We start from the raw sequence: 23,253 nt of genomic DNA, 5'->3' as shown, positions 1-23,253 counted from the left end.
AAGTCCTCTCTGCTTTAACCTTTACAAGAAAAGTAACTTTGAAATGACCAATCTGCTTTTGTTATTTGGTTCTCTTTCCTGGGCCCTTCTGTCTATAAAGCCAACCACTCCTGCTCAGCTCATCAGAACACTCATTCTATTTTGTAGAATGAAGTGTCACCCAATTCTAGATGGAAAATAAAAGCCAATTAACATCTTTAAATCAGATGTGTTGTAATTTTGTCTTTTTCAGATGAAAATACACTGGATAGAATCCAATAACAGCAGATAAGATTTTGTTCCCTCCACCCTCCCCTATTTTCCAAAAGAGAATAAGGAATTTGAATACATAGTAATAGAGGCTATCCAAAAAGAAACACACAGAGAAAAAAAGAATTTTAAAAGTGTACAGAGCAAAAGTGCACTGTGGGGACAATTTCAAGCAGCTTGTTCTATGTGTAATTAAAGTCTCCAGAGGAAAGGAGAGAGTTGGAGGACAGGAAAAAAGTGTTTGAAAAGAGAATAGCCAAAATGTTACTAAACTTGATTTTTTTAAAAAACTATAAACCCACAGTTCCAAGAAGTTCAAGAAAACAGAAACATAAGAAATATGAAGAAAGCATACCAAGACATGTCATAATCAAATTGTTCGAAACCAATAATAAAGACATAATCTTAAAAGCAACCAGGGTGAGTGGAGGGGAAGACACATTACATGCAGAAAAAAGTACAGGGATTACAGCAGATTTCTCATACAAAATAATGTAGGCAAAAAGACAGGGGAGCAATATCTTTAAAATACTGAAAGAAAAAATTGTCAACCTGGAATTTTCTACACAGTGAAAATGCCTTTCTAAAGCAAGGGTAAAATAAAGACTTTTTCATACATACAAAAGCTAAAAAAAAAAAATAATAGCCAGAAGGCCCATATTATAAGAAGTGCTAAAGGGCATTCTTCAAGCACAATGAAAATGATGCCAGGTGGAAATATGGATCTAGACAAAGCAATGATAGCTTTAGAAATGGCATTTGCATTTATATCTGTATTTTAAAATATAATTATACAAAAATAATAACAATATAATATGGGGTTTATAACATATGTAAACGTAAAATGTATGACGACATTATCATTAAGGTCAAAAGGAAAGAAATGAAAATGTACTATTGTAAGGTTTGTATACTATTCACGAAGCAGTATAATATCATTTGAAAGTAGACTTTGACATTACAGATACATATTATAAACCTGAAAGCAACCTGAGGTAATACTGGTAAAACAAGTATAGGAAATACAGGTAGTTAACAAAGGAGATAAAAGAGAATCACAAAAATATTCGGTCCAAAAGAAGGCAGAAAAAGAGGAAAAATTGAACAAATAAGAGATGAGATGAATAGAAAACAAATAGAAAGATGATAATCACATTAAACATAAGTGGTCTAAACATTATAATTAAAAGGCACAGGTTGGGCCGGGCGCGGTGGCTCAAGCCTGTAATCCCAGCACTTTGGGAGGCTGAGACAGGCGGATCACGAGGTCAGGAAATCGAGACCATCCTGGCTAATACGATGAAACCCCGTCTCTACTAAAAAATACAAAAAACTAGCCGGGCGAGGTGGCGGGCGGCTGTAGTCCCAGCTACTGAGGAGGCTGAGGCAGGAGAATGGCGTAAACCCAGGAGGCGGAGCTTGCAGTGAGCTGAGATCCGGCCACTGCACTCCAGCCTGGGTGACAGAGCGAGACTCTGTCTCAAAAACAAAAAAACAAAAAACAAAAAAAAAACAAAAACGGCACAGGTTGTTAGATTGGGTATAAAGAAAGACCCAACTATAAACTGAAACCTACTTTAAATATAAAAAATATGAAAATAAAAGGATCAAAAATATATACCAAGCTAATACTAATGAAAAGAAAGCTAGACTAGTTATATTAGTGTCAGACAAAGTAGATTTCAGAGTAAAAACATTACCACGAATAAAGAGAAAATTTCATAATGATAAAAGGATCAATTCATCAGGAGGAGGACATAACAATTGGAAACTACTATATACCCAATAACAGAGCTTTGAAAAACTGGAACCAAAAACAAAACAATAAAGAGATAGCCTTTAAAGCCATATATCATTAAGGTAATTAAATATGTAGTTAAAAACTTTTCCATAAAGAAAATTTTAGACCCAGCTGGCTTCACTAGTCTAAATGGTAAATTCTACCATTTAAAGAAGAAATTATACTAATTCTACATGAACTCTTCTGGAAAACTGAAGGGAAGGGAATATTTCCCAACTCACTCCATGAGGCAGCATTACCCTGATACCAAAGCCAGACAAAAACATTACAAGAAAAGAAAACTACAGACTAATACCCTTCGTGAACAAGATACAGAAATTGTAAATGAAATTTCAGCAAATAGAATTTGACAATATTTTGAAAGGATAAAATATCATGACTAAGTGGTATTTATCTCAGGATTGAAAGGTTGGTTTAACATTTGAAAATCAGTGTAAGGCATCATATTAACAAGCTGAAAAAAAAAAAAAAAAAACTAGGATCATCCAAAAAGCATTTGACAAAATCAAACATCCATTTCTGATTAAGAAAAAAAAAGTATCAATAAATATCAGCTGGACATGGTAGCTTGCACCTATAATCCCACCTATGTAAGAGGCTGAGGCAGGAGGATCACTTGAGCCCAGGAGTTCAAGGCTACAGTGAGCTATGATTGCACCACTGTACTCCAGCCTGAGTGACAGAGCAAGACCCCATCTCTAGGAAAAAAAAAACAGAAAACAAAAGTAAGCTTGGAATAGAAAGAAACTTCTTCAACCTACTAACATGTACAAACAAACCTATAGCTAACATCATATTTAATGATGAACAACTGAATGTTTTTCTTCTAAGATCAGAAAAAAAGTCAAGGCTATCCACTCTAACTACTCCTATTCGACATTGTCCTGAATGTTCTAGCAACTGCAATAAGAAAAGAAGTAAAAAGCATCTAGATTGGAGCAGAAGTAAGACTGCCCTTATTCACAGACACCATGATTATCTATGTAGAAAATACAGTGAAATTCCCCAAAAGCTACTAGAACTAGTAAGAGAGTTGTACCACGTTTGCGACGTGTAAGATCAATATATAAATATTAATTGTATTCCTACTTACTAGCAACAATAGGAAATTGAAATAAGAAAAGCTACTGACAATAACACCAAAGTATATGAAATGCTCAGTAATAAATACAATAGATGAGCAAAATCTGTTTTAAGAACTATAAATAGTGCCAGAAAATTAAAGATCTAAATAAATGGAGAGATACACCATGTTCATAGGTTGGAAGACTGCTGATATGTCAATTATCCCCCAAATTGATCTGCAGATTTAATGCAATCCCAATCAAAATCCCAGCACAGTTTTTGGTTTTTTTTTCTTTTTTTTTGAGATGGAGTCTCGCTCTGTCACTCAGGCTGGAGTATAATGGCATGATCTTGGCTCACTGCAACCTCCGCCTCCCAGGTTCAAGCAATTCTCCCTGCCTCAGCCTTCTAAGTAACTGGGACTACAGGCGCACACTACCACGCTCCACTAATTTTGTATTTTTAGTAGAGATGGGTTTTGCTATGTTGGCCAGGCTGGTCTCATACTCCTGACCTCAGGTGATCCACCCGCCTCAGCCTCCCAAAGTGCTGGGATTACAGGTGTGAGCCACCGTGCCTGGCCGGTTTTTTTTTGTTTTTGTTTTTGGACACTGAGTCTTGCTCTGTTGCCCAGGGTGGAGTGCAGTGGCACGATCTCAGCTCACTGCAACCTCTACCTCCCAGGTTCAAGCGATTCTCAGGCCTCAGCCTCCCAAGTAGCTGGGACTACAGGCGCATGCCACCACACCTGGCTAATTTTTGTATTTTTAGTAGAGACGAGGTTTCACCATGTTGCCCAGGCTGGCTTTGAACTACTGAGCAAAATAGTCTGCTCACCTCAGCCTCTCAAAGTGCTGGGATTACAGGCGTGAGCCACCGTGCCCAGCTGCAAACAACTGATTTTTGACAAGAGTGTAAAAGCAATTCAATGGGAAAAGGATAGTCTTTTCAACAAATTTTGATGAAACAATGAGATATTCTTTTGCAAAAAAGCTAAATATATACCTTGTACCATACACAAAATAAACTCAAACTTAATTAAAACCTAAAACTATGGAATTTTTGTACAAAAACAAGAGAAAAATCTTTCTGACCTTCAGTTAGGCAATAATATCTTAGATATGACACAAACTGCACTGTACATAAAAGAGAAAAAAACTGAAAAATTGGACTTCATAAAAATTTAGAACTTTGGTCCTTGTAAGACACCATGAAGAGAATGAAAAGATAAACTGAAGAAGGTGAGAAATACGCAACCCACATATCTGGAGTATACAACTCCCAAAGCTCAACAATAAGAAATCAAACAACTGTCCCTCAAATGGGCAGAAGATTTGAACAGAACTTTACCAAAAAATATATATATATAAGAATGGCAAATAAGCACATGAAAAATGTTCTGTGTCATTAGTTATAAAGGACATGAAAATCAAAACCACAATGATATATCCCTCCACAACAATTAGAATGGTGAAAACAAGAAGACTGCAAATACCAATGTCGAGGATGATACAGACCAACTAGAACTCTCCTATATCACTGATAGGAATGGAAAATGGCACAACTATTTTGGTAAGCAGTTTGGCAGTTTCTTAACGAGTTAAAGATATACTACCACACAGTCTAATCATTCCCTTCCTAGGTATGTGTCCAAGAGAAATGAAAACGTATCCACATAGACTCGTACGTGAATGTTCATAGAAACTTTATTTGTAATAGCCCAAAACTGGAAACAGCCCAAATGTCTATCAATAGGTAAATGGATAAACAACCATGGAATACGGCTCAGTAATAAAAATGAATGAACTATTGATACATGCAACAACTTGTATTAATCTCAAAATAACTATGTTGAGTGAGATAAACTGCATAAAAAGATTATATGCTGTGTAAGCCTATTTATATAAAATTCCAGAAAATGCAAATAATCTGTAATGACAGAGAAGATCTGTCACTGAGCGTCCCCTTCCACCTGGGTACTAGGAGTGGGAGGGTATGATCACAAGGGGACACAGGAAACTTTTGGGGTGGAGGAATGTCTATTATTTTGATGTGGTGATGATGTCATAGGTGTATGCATAAGTCTAAACTTATCAAATTGTCCACTTTAACCATGTGCAATTTACTGTAATTCAGTTATATCCCAGTAAAGCTGTTGAAAACAACATGTGCTACACCAAGGAAGGAGTGGCTGTGATCAGCCTGGGTAACCTCCTGGAGATGCAGCAGATCAAGGCAGACTGCATCAGCCACCACTCAAGAGCCCCCTTCCGGTCAGGGAGACGGTCTATGCATCCCACCTACTAGCTCTGTGACTCATATCTGGTGCAAGAACTGGTAGTAAAGTTTTCGAGTTGACAAAACCAAAGCACAAGACACCAGTGAAGGCCACGTTCCCTGTAAGACCTTATCTGAAAAGCCATTTTGATGCCCTCGATCCTTCTAGCCCGCCCACTTCCTCCCAGCAGACGGTAGCAAAGCCTGCCCTAGGCCTGGCGATCTGGCCTCCCTGTCTACTCCGAGTGTCTTGCCTTCTCCTCCACTGAAAACCATTCTCCAGAAAATAAAACACAACAAAATCAAGATAAAAGGCATCAGCATGGCCCCACACCAGGCTTTAATGGGCAAATTTGTATGAGCAAGGGCAAAATGAAGGGCAGCAAGGAAAACACTGAATTAAAAGCCACTTGAATTAAGAATTCAATAGCAGCCACTTAACTAATAAATAGTATTCCTCTCTGCCATTGATTGACTCAGGATTGTAATGAAGAGTTCCAGGGGCAACAGCAGAATGTTTTAATTCATGGGATAAATGTCACCAACTCTTGGGTTCCTAAGATTGAATGTGTTGGAGAAAAGCGGAATGGAGAGCCCACAGGAATTAATTCTTGGAACATCCCTGCGGGGTCAGCATTATTATACTCTGCTTCTAGGTGGATTTAATATCTCAAGTGCTGGGCAGGGCGCCGTGTGCACACAGGGGCTCCGTGATCGCTATTAAGTGATGATGGGGCAGATAGACTAGAGCTGGAGCTCACACTGGATCAGCTGTCTTATTTATTTCCAAGTTAAGAGACTGAACAAATGGACTGTTGTTATTATCATGGTGATGATTATTGCCATGGTGCATAATAATGGCTTGGCGCTGCCAGAACTATGTGGGAAAGACGGCACTAAGTCACTGGCTCCAGAGAGAGTTGTCTGCATCGGATGACGTTGTATAAAATAAGAGTTCATCTGAAGGATACCTCAGATTCCCACCCTGGACCCCCACCCAACAGCTCTGCCTGGAATACTCTCCTCTGAGTCACTCCGTGCATCACAGAACATCTTCACAGCATGGACACTAGGCTCCCAAATAGACCCTAAGCTCTCACTGTCCCTGCTTCTTATGAAGCAAGTGCCAGGTGGCATCAGCTCAGGCTCTGCGGGCTCCCCAAATACCCCATTAAGCAGGACATGGTGGTCACGGAAAGGCATTTTGGGTATGTGAGCACTCTGAATCTTCCACATCATCATTAAGATCTATTTTCTGTACCAAATGGGAGAGGCAGGTCTGGCCTGGGCATTCCTTGCACAGAATACCTTGAACTGGCGCCAGCTTAGCATCTGTGGATGCAGGCAGAGCAGAAGGAAGGTGCAGAGGGGACAAAGGTCCTCTTCCCTATCCCCTGGGACATTCCAGTATATCTAGTCACAGGGCTAGGATTCACATCCCTAGAAAGTCACAGGAGTATGTGAAGAAAGCATGAACATGGAAAAGAATCTGAAATATCCTTACCTCCATTTTCAATGGCTGTCTCATTGTACAGCTGGGGAAACTGAGGCACAGGAGAGTAAAATGACCGGCTCAAGGCTGCACAGTGAGAGGACGGCAGAGCTGGATGTGAACCCAAGCTCCCTGGCTCACGGTCCACCCTAGCACTTCACGCTTCCAGCCTCAGGGGAGTTCAGTGAAGTTGAAGGATGAAATACTTGGAAGATGGCTCATAACCAAGCAACAGGGGTATCCTGACCACTTACGGTGTCCACACCCTGTGGTCCTGCCCTGCTGGGATTCTGGGAAGAAGCCTGCTACTTCCCTATCCTCAGAGCTTGCTGTCTCACTAAGGAGATGAGACCTACCCACAAGAAACCCTCCAAGACAAACACCAGGCAGTATATGAAATTAAGGCTCCTACAGATGATGCAGAAATGCTCAGAAAACAGCAACAGTGTAGAGTGGTCTCCTCTTAGACTAAGCTCTACAGACTTACTTTATAAATAAGGAAATGATCAACACACAGAGAAATGTTACCCAGCCTTTTTTTCCTGTGTGACATACCCAACAGACAGGAACCCATTAACACACAATCACTAATCCAATTTAAGTTCAAGAAGACTGCACGTCCCTGTCACTCCATGTTGCTAGGTGTTGTCTTTAGGGCTATGTAGCCAGATGGGGCAGTTTCAGGCTCTACCAAGACCAGCCTACAGAGCATGCCCCAGACCAGTTATACAGCCTGACAGTGCCCAGCAGCCAGTATCACTGGATGCAGAACCTGCGAGCCAAGAGCACCGGCTCGGCCTCGCTGCAGAGCTGTCCACCTTGTACCCACTCTGTCTTCTCATGCTCCCACCACCAGAAAGCCTTCTGTGCCCACTCAGGGTAACCTGCACCTGGCCTGGCCCAGGTTGCTCATAGCATGAGCCACTGTTCCTCCCTCTCCTAGAGTGGCCCCAGCTCCCATGGGAACCATGTGCTCCAGCCTGATTCACCTCCTCATTGTCCCACAAACACCGTAAAAGTTCCTGTCCCCAGTGCTTGGCGGACACTTTCCCCCACCTAGCAAGGCTTTCAGGTCTCTCCTTCTGGCTAAATCTTACCCATTCTTCAGGACCATCCCCCACACCCTGACTGCCTCAGCCCACATGGATCTTTCTGTCCTCTGGGCCCCCAATACACTTGCAAGTAGCACCACTCACGTGGCACCAGCACGAGCAGCTCATGTCGGCAGGGAGACGCTGGTGCAGCCTCCTTGAGATCATCAGCAACCTGAGGGCAGCATCACACTGTGCTCATCTCTGCATCCACTCTGCAGCCACTCGTCCAGACACCAGAGTTAAGGATTAGAGAAAATGGAACTGTCTCTTCTTTTTCTCAAACAAAGGAATAGATGGCCGGGCACGGTGGTTCACGCCTGTAATCCCAGCACTTTGGGAGGCCGAGGCAGGCAGATCAAGAGGTCAGGAGATCGAGACCATCCTGGTTAATACGGTGAAACCCCATCTCTACTATAAATACAAAAAATTAGCCAGGCATGGTGGTGGGTGCCTGTAGTCCCAGCTACTCAGGAGGCTGAGGCAGGAACCCAGGAGGCGGAGGTTGCAGTGAGCTGAGGCCGTGCCACTGCACTCCAGCCTGGGCGACAGAGCGAGACTCCTTCTCAAAAAAAATAAAAAAAGGACTTAATGAATGCATGCAGCTGAGCTCTCAAAAATGACCTTCCTGACCTCCTTCCTGGCCTCTCTCCACAACCTTCCACAGCAGAGTCCTGAGGGGGTGAGCTATCTCGCTCTTGACTGGGAACTGTGTCTATGCATGTCCCTGTATCCCTGTGGCTCCTTGGTGACAATAAAGCTGCTAAAACAAACAAACAAACAAACAAAAAAACCTCAGCAGAAAGGAGCCAAGGATATAAACAGACAATACATAGGAGGAAAAACAAATAATAAACCAACATATTAAATAGTTAGTAATAGATTAGTAATCAAAGATATGCAAAATAAACCACTCAAACCCCCCAAATGCAATGTAAGGCAATAGTATACCATTTTATAGTTATAAATTAGCCCCCCAAAATGGAGTTAATAAATCAAATGCTGGTAGGACAGTAGGCAAGTGAGAACATTCGTAAATGGCTAGTAACATTAAAATCTGGTACAACATTTGGGTAAAATATTTAGCAAAACACATCAAGACCCATAAAGATATCTGTACCCTATAACCTAGTAATCCCACTGTTGGGACTTCATCCTAACAGAAGGAACAGAAATCTGCAGTCCCGCCATTGCTGAGTCAGCACTACCTAAGGCCTGTGACTGTTAATACCTCCAGTGTGTGGGTGACATCTCTACAGTCAATTAATGAGCCAATCTTCATAAGATATTACATTAGCCAGCCTGGCTAACATCAATTACAGTCAGAAGCTGAGCTGTAATCATGGGGCGAATAAGACTGAACTGCTCATTGTTTAAAATGACCACAAAATCAAATCACCTTTATGAGCACAACTGGGATAAATCAGAGAGAAACAAAGAAAGGAGCACTCGCCGCATGTCACTCCCCACAGCTGGCTCTGTGTCACTGCACATCCTCACAGATGCAGCCAGGCTTGCCTGTCTGCTCTGGGAAGCCAGAGTCTCACTCCCCAGGCTTGGCTTGATGAAGGACTTTCTGGGGTCTTCTGAGAGGCTGGGTTTCAGCTGTCAGACACGATCCAGGTTTCACAGAGGTGGAAATAGCTTTCCAATGTGCTGGAAAGCAGTGCTTTGGAAACCTGGCTGCAGGGGTTCAGTTAAGGGAGGTTGGGAAGGGCTACCACCAAGTCACCATGGCAACAGCCTCCTTGGCATCACCCTCCCCCTAACCCGGCCAGCTCCCACCAACTGGTCTGCTCACCCGGGGGATGGTAACTAACTACATCTTCATGTAACGGGCACTCCCCAATGGACTGTGCCTGGGAGCCAGCCAAAAGGGCAGCCTGTAGAATCTTCTACCTTCACAGGGCACTTTGCAAAGCTCTTTTCCATCTGTCATCTCAATCAACCCCCACCACCACAAGTGAAGTGGAAGGACAGGGGTCCCAGGTCCTTGGTTGCAGGTGAGAAAGTAAAAGAACAGTTATGCCACTTGGGAAGCTCACGGTGAAGTGAGACCCACCTCTCTGGGAGAGAGACAACGGGTGGAGATGGGGTAAGAGGAGGGATCTGCCTTCTAGTCCTGGAGGTGCCATGGAGGTCTCTAATGGAACTGAAAAGTCTAGTTTTAGCAAGAATCAACCCCATCCTTGTATCTAATCACCTGGCCTGCCTTTGGCAAGAATCCTGTTAGGTTTGTTTGGCAAGAGTCCCTCAACCCTTGATGTCTCCATTAGTAATTTTCTAACTGTGCTCCTGCAACTCTGCTCTTTGACTGTAAGTCCCCAATTGTCCTTGTTGTGTTTAGGATTGAGCTTAGTTCTATCCTGAAGTCTCTTTTCTCTTATTGCAATAGTTTCTGATTAAAATCTGTCTTTATCTCTTTAGTGTCTGGCTACGGTTTTCTTTGACAATAGTCAATATGTTCAGCAATTGTGAAGCTAGAACACAGGAGTTCAAGTCTTGGTTCATCTCAGAATTTTATTTAAGCTGGGCAAGTTATTTATGCTCCCTGAGCCAGTTTGCTCATCTCTAGAACAGAGGTTGTAACGGAACATACCCCAGAGGAGAACTAAATGAAATCATGCAGGTAAAGCACTGAGCCCAGTGCTGGCCTGTGGGGAGGGTGCAATAAAGGAGCCCAGTTTTTCTTATGATCACACTGAAAATAAAACTGACAATGGGAAGGACATGGCATTGCTCCTGTGGCCATCCTGTCAGAGAGGCACCTCTTGAATATAATCATGCCAACATCAGACAAACCTCAATTAGGAGCACTTACAAAATAACTGGCCTGTATTCAACAAAGTAGCGTTCAGGCCATGGGAGTCAGGGAAAGCCTGAGAAACTGCCCACAGAGTGCAGGAGACTAAAGACATGTGTCAACTCGCTGCACCGTGTGATTCCCCACTGGGCCCTTTTGCTAAAATGACATCAAGACACTTGCACAACTTAATGAGGGTCTGAGGATTATGAAGCAGCAGCAAATCAGTGTGAATTTCCTGGTTTTGGTGGCTGTGGTGTGGTTGTACAGGAGAATGTTCTTGTTTATAGGAAATACACACTAAATAATATTCTGGGATGATGGAGCATCAGGCTGGCAATTTACTCACAAATGGTTCAGGGGTGAGGGAAGGCTCCTTGTACTGCATTTGTGCCTTTTCTGTAAATCTGAGATTGCTTCAGAATTTTAAAACTATAAACATAATTTTAAAATGAAATAAAGCTGATGCTCAGAGAGGTTTAAGTGGTCGACGGAGCTAGGACCCACCAATACCCAGGCCTCCCATCTCACAGCTTCTGCTCTTCCCACTGACTCCTTGGCAGGGAGGAAGGCAACCAGGAGGCAACTGAGAAGACCTATTGTAAGGGTCTTGGTTTCTGGTCCCTATTAGGCCTTTAACCCCAGACTCTTCAGTCTCTTCATCCATAGAACAAGCAGGTGGCAGGAGCCTGAGGTTCTTACCACAGGCAGTACCACACCCTAGATGCTGGAAATGCGGGTGCCAAATAACCTGCAATGCCTCCACAATTCCACCCAGCCAAGACTTGACCTGCATTCTAGCACTGTAGAGAAACAGACTTTGTTTTGTTCACAATTTTAGCAGGAGTTACTCATCATTTTAAAAGAAATCTCACTGCAATAACAGTGCTGCTCTCAGCAACTAAGCTGTCCACACAACCCCCCTAGCATCCATACCAAAGCAGTGGCTCCAGGCACAGGGGTAAGCTTCCGGCCACTTCATTATGTCTCCTAGTCTACTCCTGCCTAAGCACTGATAAGAGTTTCCTTTTATTTCTGTTTAATGTTACAGGTAGCTACATAGAATGGATTTTTTTTTTTAGTTTTATGTGTAGGTAGGTTTACATGTATTTATGAGTCTCATTTCAGGCTAGTAAAAGGAGTATTATATGATATGTGTTATGAAAAAAGGACATTGGGTCTTCAATGGGACATACATCCTAATAGGCTCCACCCCATTCTTTTAAAGGATTACATAGCACTCTATAGCTCAACCATTCCTCTACTAATAGACACTGAGGTCATTTGATGTTTGTTTTCCATTTTCACTGCTGCAAATATGGCTGCAGTGAACACCCTGGTACCTGCCTCTTTGACTCATGATTAGCTTCTGCTGTAGGTCAAGTTAGATCAAAGCACAAGGTCATCTTCTTCTAGCCCAGCCTCCTCCACTGTTCATCAGATACCCCCTCAGCACCACAGAAACTACATGACAGGAAGAGTTTTCTTTTCCGTTTCTTGTCCAGGCCTTTCCATCGTCAACACTGACCGATCCCTGGCAACAATTCCTCCAGCACCAGATAAGGCATGTGCTCACTGCTTGACAGCAAGGCCCCCCAACAGTTCTATTCAACTAAAACTGATTGGCAGGGATAAAGAGTAGCCTGGTACCACACTCTCAGCTGGAGTTTGTACAAAGTGAAATGCATTTTGGTCTGGAAGCAAAGTCTTTTCACGACTGGGTCTTCATTGTTGTCAATATGGTAACCAAGGCCAGAGGAATAAAGGAAACCCAAATTCTCCTTCCCACTCTTACTCACCATGGCTTCTCCCCAAGGGCTCCTCTGAGCACATCACGTTCTGGTTTGCAGGTTGAAAGACACATCAGTGTGTGTCTCTATCAGACGCACAGGTTGATATCCTAACTCCCAAGGAGATGGTGTTAGAAGGTGGTGGAGCCTTTGGGAGGTGATTAGGTCATGAGGGTGGAGCCCTCCTGAATGGGATTAGAACTTTCATAAAAGAGACCCCTGGAGAACTCCCTCGACCCTTACACCACGTGAAAACAGCAAAAAACAGCTGTTTGTAAGCCAGGATGCAGCCCCTCACCAGACACCAAATCTACTGGCACCTTGATCTTGGACTTCCCAGCCTCTAGAACTGTGAGAAATGAATGTCTTTTGTTGGTAAGTCACCCAGTTTATGGTATTCTGTGATAGCAGCCCAAATGGACTAAGACAAAAGGCCTTTTAGATTTCTAGCTTCTAAATGTCTCTATCTCACAGATGTGAATTGCAAGCACTCTCCATAGGCCAGCATTCAAGATATATCAGCCATTTCAGCAACTGGGCACAGTATTTAGCAAAGATACTTTCCATAGGCAAATGAGAACAAGTTTGAGGCGAAATCTTTGGGAACAGCAAGCCATACACTTGTTTAAGCATTGAGTTTCAAAGTACAACAGGACACTTTTCACAATTACAAGCACTTCTCCAGCCCCATGTCATTCATTTATTAATTTATTCACTATATAGACATAGAAGACTATGAAAGAAAATTTTGCATGAGACACTTGTTTAAAATGGCAAGACAAATTTTATTCAAGCTGTCATATTAGGGGAGAGAGAGACCTCAGCACAGGACTGAGCTCCACTTTGAATACAGCAGAGACAGCTGGGGATTTACAGCCAAGGAGCAAAGTGAGGGGCCAGTGGGTGGAAATAACTAAGAAGAACTTGATTAGACATCAAGGGCAGGGTATTCTTGCTAAACTGGCTTAACAGGATTCTTGCTTAAGGCAAGCTGAAGGTTTAGATATCAAGGGTGAGGGATGAGGAAGTTGATTAGATATCAAGGGTAATCAGATATCAAGGGTTGGGGGGATTCTCAATAAACTGGCTTAGCAGGATTCTTTGCTAAAACTGGGCTCAGCTGGCCAAGGTCAAGGGCTAGGCTAGAAGACAGCTTGGAGGAGCCTGACTAAAGTTTGTCAAGGAAAGCATCCTTGTCAAGACATATACATGTAAATGTGGGTGTAGATAAAAAAACAGATGTAGCTATATATGTATCTATGCATCTATATACATATGCATATTGTACTAGTCCATTGTGATGTGATAACAAAATATCTTAGACTGGGTAATTTGTAAGCAACTGAAATTTATTGCTCACAGTTCTAGTAGCTGGAAAGTCCAAGATCAAGCCACCAGCAGACTTGGTGCCTAGCAAGGGCCTGCTCTGTTTCTTTTTTTTTTTTTTCTTTTTTTTTTTTTTTTGAGACAGGGTCTTGCTCTGCCGCCCAGGTTGGAGTGCAGTGGTACAATCTTGGCTCACTGCAACCTCTGCCTCCCAGGGTCAAGTGATTCTCATGCCTCAGCCTCCCGAGTAGCTGGGACCACAGGCATGTGTCACCACCCCCAGCTAACTTTTTTTGTTTTTTTTAGTATTGGCAGGGTTTTGTCTTGTTGGCCAGGCTGGTCTCAAACTACTGACCTCAAGCGATCCACCCATCTCAGCCTCCCAAAGTGCTGGGATTACACGTGTGAGCCGCCATGCCCGGCCTGCTCTGTTTCAAAGATAGTGCCTTCTCACTGTGTCATCACATCACTGAAGGAGGGACCAGGCTCCCTCAGGCCTTTGATATATGAGCACTAATCGCATTCCTAAGGGTTCTACCCTCATGACGTAATAACCGTCCAAAAGCCACACCTCCTAATACTATCACCTTGGAGGTTAGGCTTCAACACATGATTTTGTGGGGGACATCAACAGTCAGACCATAGCACATATAATCAGGCACCATACTGGAAGCTGGGGATGAAGTGGTGGAGAAGAAAAAGCCCCTGTTTAGAAAGTTCAGCATCAGGAGCTTCTCTCCCTCATGTGCTGATATAGCATAGGCAGACGAAAGCACCATGCTCAAAGTGAAATCTACCACTGTAAGGAATGTTAAACTCTCAAATTACAAGAATACCTGAGATTATAGGGACACTTGGGTCCACATTTAAAGATTTTCAGGAGACTGCTGGGAGCTGAGGGAAGAAGCCCACAGCTCAAAGGTAGAAGTCACTTTGATGGGCAAATGGTTCCAACAATGTTTTATTCCTTGGTGATCTCCTTCTGAACCACTTTCTTAGAGGTCTCTAGTCCACACTGGAGGTTCATTAGCTTGGTCCAGAACAGGATTAAAATAACCTATTGAATGACAAATTCTCAGATTAAATAAAAGGGAAGAAAAGCCAGCTAAGTGTTGTTACAAAGACATAAAAAACATAATAATAAAAACATAAAAAACAGAATAATCTAAAGAGGTTGAAAACAAAGTAATGGAAAAAGACATTCCAGACAAATAATAATGACAAGATAACAGATGTAACACTATTAGTGTCAGACAAGGGAGAGAGAGAGAAGGAATAAATATAAATCAGTTTAATGTTCACCTCAAGGAGTTAGTAAAACAACAATAAACACAAAGAAAGTAGAAGAGATAAGATACTAAATATGAAGTATACATCAATGAAAGAGGAAACCAATTACCACAACCTAAACCTAGTCTTTTTCTTTCTTTTTTTTTTTTTTCTTTGAGACGGAGTCTCACTCTGTTGCAAGGCTGGAGTACAATGGCGCAATCTTAGCTCACTGCAACCTCTGCCTCCCCGGTTCAAGCGATTCTCCTGCCTCAGCCTCCCAAGTAGCTGGGACTAAAGGCGTGCACCACCACACCAATTTTTGTATTTTTAGTAGAGGTGGGGTTTCAGCATGTCGGCCAGGATGGTCTTGATCTCTTGACCTTGTGATCCGCCCACCTTAGCCTCCCAAAGTGCTGTGATTACAGGCACGCCCGGCCCTAAACCTAGTTCTTTAGAACACAAATCTGTAGCAAGATTGCACAAAAGGAAAAGTAATATGGGACCCAAAAAAAAAAAAATAGCAATAGGATTTAAATGGGAATTTCATGACAAAACAGTAGATATTTCTTAAATCAAAAGAGAAACTATGAACCAAGACAGAAAAACACAATTTTCTTTAAAACCACATATGTATGTATAAATGATCATAACTTTCTCAAGAAGAAATAAAAACCTGCATACATTAGTAACCACAAACAAAACCAAGCCGATAAAAATCTGTACCTCCCTCCTCAAAGGCACTAGACCAAGAAGGCTTCATATGCAAGTTTTGCCAAAACTTTATGGAGTGGTTAATCTCTACCCAAAGCAAACTGTTTCAGAGAATAGAATAAAAAGGAAAACTGGAAAAATCATTTCATGAGATTAGTATAACCTTAATATTGTTACACAGAGAGTACAATTAAAGAAAGTTGTTGACTAGGCTCACTTATGACAACAGAGGCAAAAATCCTATTTTTAAAAGTCTCAAATGAAATTTGGCAATGCATCAAAATTACATCATGATCAACTACAATTTGTCACTTATACATATATCAAATACATATTTATTTGATACATATATCAATAAATAGTATGTATATGATACATATATCAAATAAATATTTATTTATAATATTTATATTATATATAATTTTATATATAGTATGTAATATTTATATATTTCTATTGAATATATTATAGAATTATATTTATATTATAATATAAAATATTATATTTATTTAAAATATGTATCAAATAAATTTGATATATGTATCAAATACATATTTGATACAATTTATCAGCTACAATTTTCCATTTATACTAAAAATATAAAATGTTCTTTATCAGAAAATGTATTAATATAATGTGTCACATTATCAGATTAAGAAGAACAAATAAATATGATCAGCTTAGTAAATGCTGAAGAAAAAGCATTTGACAAAATTCCATACTCAATCACGATAACTTGGTAAACTACGAATAGAAAATAACTTTAATTTGATGAACATATTTATTAAAAACTAATGACAAACATCAAATGTAATAATGAAAATTTAGATGTATTTTCATTCAATACAGGACCCTAAATTATGTCACTATCACCTAAACTATTCATGACTGAATTCAAAGTCCTATCCAATGCAATAAGACAATATAAAAATATAAACAAAGTGTAATGATTGGAAAGAAAGAAACAACATTCTCATTAGTTGCAAATGATATCATTGTTCATGATGCACCTTGTGATGGTTAATTTAATTATGTGTCAACTTGACTGGGCTCAGTGATGCCCAGATAGCTGGTAAAATATTACTTCTGGGTGTGTTGAGGGTGTCTGTAAGGATGATTCCAGAAGAGATTAGCATTTGAATCAGTAGACTGAGTAAAGAAGATCACCCTCACTAATGTGGGTAGGCATTATCCAATGCTTTGATGGCCAAAGTAGGACAAAAGGGTGCAGGAAGGGTGAATTTGTTCTCTGCTTGAGCTAGGACATATATCTTCTCTTGTTCTTAGACACTGGAGCTCCTGGTTCTTTGGCTTTTGGCCTCTGAGACTTACACCCTTCACTCCCCTGGTTCTCCGGCCTTCAAGCTTGAACTGGGACTACACCACTAGCTTTCCTGGGCCTCCAGTTTGCAGATGACAGAATATGGGATTCTTAGCCTCCATAATAACATAAGGCAATCCCTCATAACAAATCTCTTTCCATATATGTATGTATATTCTGTTGGTTCTATTTATCTGCTTCTTTAGAACCCGAGAACACACCTAAAGCTAAAATAATAAAGGAATCCAGCAAGATGACAGGAAGGGAATAAAAGATCTGATCAAGGGGAAAGACGTATTCCAGATGGAGAGAAGACTCAATACTGAGGGGCTAATCTCCCAAAACCAATCTGGAAGCCAATTCAGTTTCAATAAAAATGCATGCAGGTTATCACTTCACATTTACTAGAATGCAAAATGGTGCAGTCACTTTGGGAAAGAATCAAGAGTTTCTCGAAGTTTAAACGTACATTTTCCAAAAGACCTAGCAATTTCACTCCTAGGTATAGACCCAAGAGAATGAGAACATCTGCTCTCACAAAAACTTGCACACACATGTTCATAGCAGCATTCTTGATAATAACCAAAAAGTGGAAACATCCAAATGTCCATCAACAGATAGATAAACAAAATACGGTATATCCAAACAATGGAATGTCATTTAGCCATAAAAAATGAATGAGGTACTAATTTATGCTAGGACATGGATGAGTCTTGAAAACATTATGCTAAGTGAAATAAGCCAGACACAAAAGGCTACATATTGTATGATTCTATTTATATGAAACATAGAGGACAGACAAATCCATGGAAACAAAAGCAGATTAATGGTTTCCAGGGGCTGGGAAGCACAGGGAATGGGAACTGACTGTTAATGGGTGTAGGTTTTCTTTTGGAGACGACGAAAATGTTCTGGAACTAGTATTACTGGTTGCAGAACTGTGTGAATATATTAAAAATCACTGAATTGTACACTTTAAAAGTGTGAAATTTATGGTATGTAAATTGTATCTCAATTTTTAAAAACTTCCATCAAGGTTTTTTGTCAAGTACTTGACACTGATCATAAAGCTCATATGGAAGTATAAAGGGCCAAGAATTGCTAAGATCATTCTGAAAAAAAAAATGCTGGAGAGATTTGCTCTATTATAGATCAAGATTTATTAGAAAACTCAGTAAGACTTATATGTTATTATCATAGAGACAGATAATTAAGCAAAAAAAAAAAAATAGCAATCCTAGAGAGAAACTCCTAGATAAACATAAACTTGGTATATGGAAAACCTGGCATTATAAATCAGTAGGGAAACAGTAGATTAATAAATGTATACAAAAATGAAAAAAAAAATTAGTTACCTCAATGAAGTTTAAAACAACAATGAAATATAATTTTTCATTCAGATTAGTAAAAACTACATAATAGTTATTATATTTTAGAAGAAAGGGAAGATAATTGAAAGGGAAGAGGAAGGGTGGAGGAAGAGTCAATGGTGTCTACTTTCAATTCTAAAAAAGGAAAGCATAAGAATAAAATAAGGCAGAAACATTAAGATTGATTAATTATGACTCATGGTATATGGATAATAGTTACATACATAATTTCTCTGGACACTTCTACATGTTTGAAAGAATCTCTAATTTTTAAACTTCCACAAAAATATTGCCCACAAGAGATATGCCAAAATATTAAGTGGTTTTCTCAGAGTAGTGAAAATGAGTGATTTTTAATTTTTTCCATATTTTCCTTTTTTAAAAAAACAATAAGCAGGTGTTATTTTGCTAACAAAAGGGAACATGGAAACTATCACAAGGGAAAGAACCTACCCCTTTCTTACTGCTTTCCCACTGAGAAACTCACATTGCAATGCGAATAAAATAATTTTTGTAAACTTCATAGCATGTATAATTTCCATAACACTCTACCCATCTTTTTCATGATACATGTGTAAAGCAGGTAAGCAAAGTATCAGATGCTTTTTCCTCTAGTTACACAAGATTATTAGTGATGAAATTGGGCCAAGCACTAGTCTTTTAGGACTCTTAATCTCATGCATTTTCTGCTACTCCAGACTGCCTCTCAGTACCAGGTAGGTCTTCAGTATAAACGTATATAGTTGCTTCCCATCTTACAAACAGTTGTGCTGCATGGTTTATTTGTTAAGTCAGATGTTTTGAACTTAAATCTTGTTTTTATTTTGTTTTGTTTTAATAGGGATAGTATTATGACAGCAAGTTAGGGTCAAAAGTTCACAAAAGCACTATGTCCACCCTAACCTGTCTTAGAAGAGTGGCACTCAGCTGCTGGTTTCCGCCATCTCTACCAGGATGACTCAGCAGGTGTCTCAAACTCAGCACTGCCAAAGCTAAGCTGTTTGTATTTCTCCCAAAGTCACTCCTCCCAGTCTCCCCTACTTTCAGAAATGCTGCGTTGATCCACACAGGAGCTCAATCCAGAAACATGTGGGAGGCACACCTGACTCATCCCCTTCCTCTCCAGCCTCCATCCACTCTGTTCTGTTAGAACTAAATTCTGCTGAGTCTGGCTGTAAAATACATCTCAGTTCCATCACCTGTCTCCATTCTCCTATCAGCGTATGGTCCAGGCCACCATCCCTCTCCCACAATCATTGAACCTTTGATAAAAAGGCAAAGGGCAGGAGGCTGATCTGCAGGCCAGGGCCCTGGCTCTCATGTTAGGGGTGTCTGCTAAGTCAATGAGCACCTGCTTTTGGCCTGGCTGAGGTGTCCTTGATACTCCTCCTCCCTCCCGCTATATCACAAGCTGCTAATCACTGGCCTTTCCTTTCATAGGGACTTACTCTGGGGGCCTTGTCATCTCCAACTTGAAGCCAAAGTTATTTTTGCTAATTATATGTAGTACTTATTACTGGAAAAGAGTCACAAGTGAGCAAAACAACAACTTAATTAAAAGAAAGGTCTGATCATTAGCAATGGAAAATTAATTGATGAATTACTTAATAGATACCAAACTCAGCTTAGCTGAACTGGCAGATTGCTTGCCTAAATAAACCTTAAGAAAACATATATGCCTGCTAATGACTGGCCCCAGATTCTTCGTCTACCTATGGTTTACTAGAAGGCAGCAGACTATCATTGAAGTGGTTTTTCCCTCTGCAGGAGCCAGTGCTGCTGCGTTCCTATGCCTAGGATTGGGACATGCATGTGTCAGGGAATTTCAATTATCATAGAACCTCAGAGATCATTTGTTACACTGAGTTCCTTGTGGGCAGGACACAGCCTAGCTCAGTCTTTAATCCCAGTGCCCAGTACAGTGCCCGGCCCAGAGTCTGATAGACTGAATTGAGTCCAAATCCCCAACTGAGAGATGCAGATGCCACAGCCCAGAGAGCGACTTGCCCTAAATCACAGGGTTCACTTTTGGCGGAGCTGGATTACCATACTCAGGTCTCCTGACCCTCAATCCACACTAATTTAAGTATGCAAAGAGAAACAATGTGCATTTGATACTTTTCCCTGCACTTGTATTTGTGTAGCATTAAGGGACCTGAAACCGCTGCTTCACATCAGCTTCCAGGAAGAGGGTAAATGGCACAGAGCAGTTCTGAAGTACACCTTGGTGAGCCTCATCTTTCTTCTCTCAGCTCTTAATGATATCCCATTTAAAACCAATGAAAAACAGAAGCTCTTTAAACTCCAATCATCTGCTAAGCCAGCATTACAGTGAGGGCATTAAGCAACAGGAACCAATCAACTACAGACTTGTTTTCTTCCCAAAGGCAAATTTGATTTTGGAAATTTGCTTTTGGAAACATCAGAGGCATGGGATCCTGGAAATGGACTCAGGATACAGAGGGAGGAGGGGAGAAATGCTGATGGGATTTGAGGAGCTGGAGGAGGACAGGGGAGATGACAAAGACAGCAGCAACCGCGATGGGGTAAAAGATTTTGAGACAGTAAAAAGGCCTCAGATTTTATTTACAACCTGAGGTGGCCTCCAGGATCTCCTATTGTAAAATTTCTTCCTGTACCTCATGAAAAACAACCCTCTTCATTCCTGTTCTCATTTTCTTGTTTTCCAGCTCTGTAAATAGCTGTAACTGGGCTGCAGGTGTGTTCCTAAGCTTACTCCAAGATTTTCTGTCCCAAATAAAAGTGCAAAATAAATAGCTATTTCACTTAGAGTTTGACAATTTAAACTTCACATCTATTCTAAGGAAGGCTAGAACAACTAATAAGCTGCTTAACCATGTGTGAGGTGCACATTTTATGGCTGCATCATGAAGGGCAACCCCGGCTGGTGAGGACACACCAAAATGTGGGAAACAGGCACTTGGGTTCAGCCGGCTTCACAGTCACGCTGGAGGCTCCCGCAACAGAAATCACAAAGCATTCTCTCAAGTGTTAAATTTGTAGACAAACATAGCAGGTTTATAAGGAACAACAGAGTTCTAGGATTCATCATCTATAGCCACAAAAATACCACATGAGCTTTTTTTTTTTTAATTGACCTCCTTCCTTTGTGCCAGGTAACAGCCCCTCTCTTTCATGATGCAAGGGGGAGGGTTTGCAGTGGGAGTAGGGTAAGGTAAAGAGGGACAGGCTTAGAGGTGACAATGGTGAGAGGAAAATCAGCAATGGAGGTGATGCATTATTTCCTGTGATAGACTGTTTCCAAAGACGGCCACAACAATCACCTATCAAGAGGTGGGCTGTGTTTCCCTCCCCCTGAATCTGGACTGGCCATGAGGTTTGTTCTGACCAATAGAATGTGGCACCAGGGACCTTCTGGGCTTGACATGATCTTGCAGCTTCTACTTTGCAGAGGCAGGTTTCTGCCACATGCAAAGAAATTAGGTTGTTCTGCTACAGAGAGAAGCCGCAGGAGAAAGAGGCCCCAGAGAATGAGAGGCCACGGAGAGAGGACTAGGCCATGTTCAGAATGACTGAGGTTCCCAGCCAAGAGCAGCTCCAAGGCCCCAGACATAGGAGTGGCGCCATCTTGGATCCTCTATCCCCAGTTGAGTAACCCAAGTGGAAGAGAGAAACGCTGTCTCCACAGAATCCTCCCCAAATTCTTTTTTTTTTTTTTTTTGAGACAGAGTCTTGCCCTGTCACCCAGGCTGGAATGCAATGGTGCGATCTTGGCTCACTGCAACCTCTGCCTCCCAGGTTCAAATGATTCTCCAGCCTCCTGAGTAGCTGGGATTACAGGCACCCACCACCATGCCCAGCTAATTTTTGTATTTTTAGTAGAGACAGGGTTTCACCATGTTGGCCAGGCTGGTCTCAAACTCCTGACCTCATGATCCGCCTGCCTCAGCCTCCCAAAGTGCTGGGATTACAGGTGTGAGCCACCATGCCCAACCATCCTCCCCAAATTCTGACCCATATGATCATGAGCAAATAGTTGCTTTAAGCCACTATATTTAGGGCTGGTTTGCTATGTGGCAATAAACAACTGAAACACTGCCTGCCTGCTCTCTGCTGTCAACCAGCTTCTCACAGGCTGTCCCCTCAGGGGCTGCAATGGGTTTGTGTTTTGATTTTGTTTTTGGATTTTTCTGTGTTGTTTTGCTTTCTTGTTATTTTTTAATTCATCAATTGGAGAATCTTGCTGGAGACAGTGAAAATTGATTTGAGACTGACAAAGCCCTTAAACATGCCTGGCAGGGGAATTGGTATGCTGGGCACACTGTCACACCTGTGTCACACACACTTAGAAGGAAAAAGTCCATGGAACCAGCCCACCCCAGGAACCAGAGGGCAGCACCATGGAGATGGTCCCCCTGGCACCCCCACTCCTCAGAACACAGACCCCTGACTGTCCCATGAGAAAGCTGCTCCTGCTCCACTGTTAAAACAGAATGCCCTGGAAGGAAATCCAGTACATCCAGTACTTACAGGCCTTGGTCTCTCTCCAGTCTGAAGTGACAGGCTGGCAGATCTACCTGCCTGGATGCTCCAGGCTCCCTGTCTCCCTGCAGTCATTTCATGGTCAACCTGGCAAAAAAAAAAAAAAAGGGGGGGAGGCAAAAGAGGACAGGCTTATTCCACACAAAGCTTCAGGCAGGGCT

At 41.5% G+C, this 23,253-nt stretch overlaps 1 protein-coding gene across 8 annotated transcripts in view; it reads right to left on the bottom strand.

The window, feature by feature from the left end:
- The window catches only part of ZBTB7C (zinc finger and BTB domain containing 7C), a 383,033-nt gene that overhangs the window by 228,728 nt on the left and 131,052 nt on the right, over window positions 1-23,253 (bottom strand). For 2 of the 8 annotated variants that reach the window (XM_045378028.3, XM_045378031.3), the window contains exon 3: window positions 23,081-23,179. The exons of the other annotated variants lie outside the window; for them this stretch is intronic. The gene's annotated coding sequence lies outside the window, so the exon portion shown is untranslated. The remainder of the gene's footprint in view (window positions 1-23,080; window positions 23,180-23,253) is intronic. 8 annotated transcript variants of the gene reach the window in all.

The sequence above is a fragment of the Macaca fascicularis genome, chromosome 18 (genome assembly GCF_037993035.2).
Source record: "Macaca fascicularis isolate 582-1 chromosome 18, T2T-MFA8v1.1".
NCBI classification, from domain to species: domain Eukaryota; kingdom Metazoa; phylum Chordata; class Mammalia; order Primates; family Cercopithecidae; genus Macaca; species Macaca fascicularis.
This window is presented reverse-complemented; position numbering and strand designations above follow the sequence as displayed.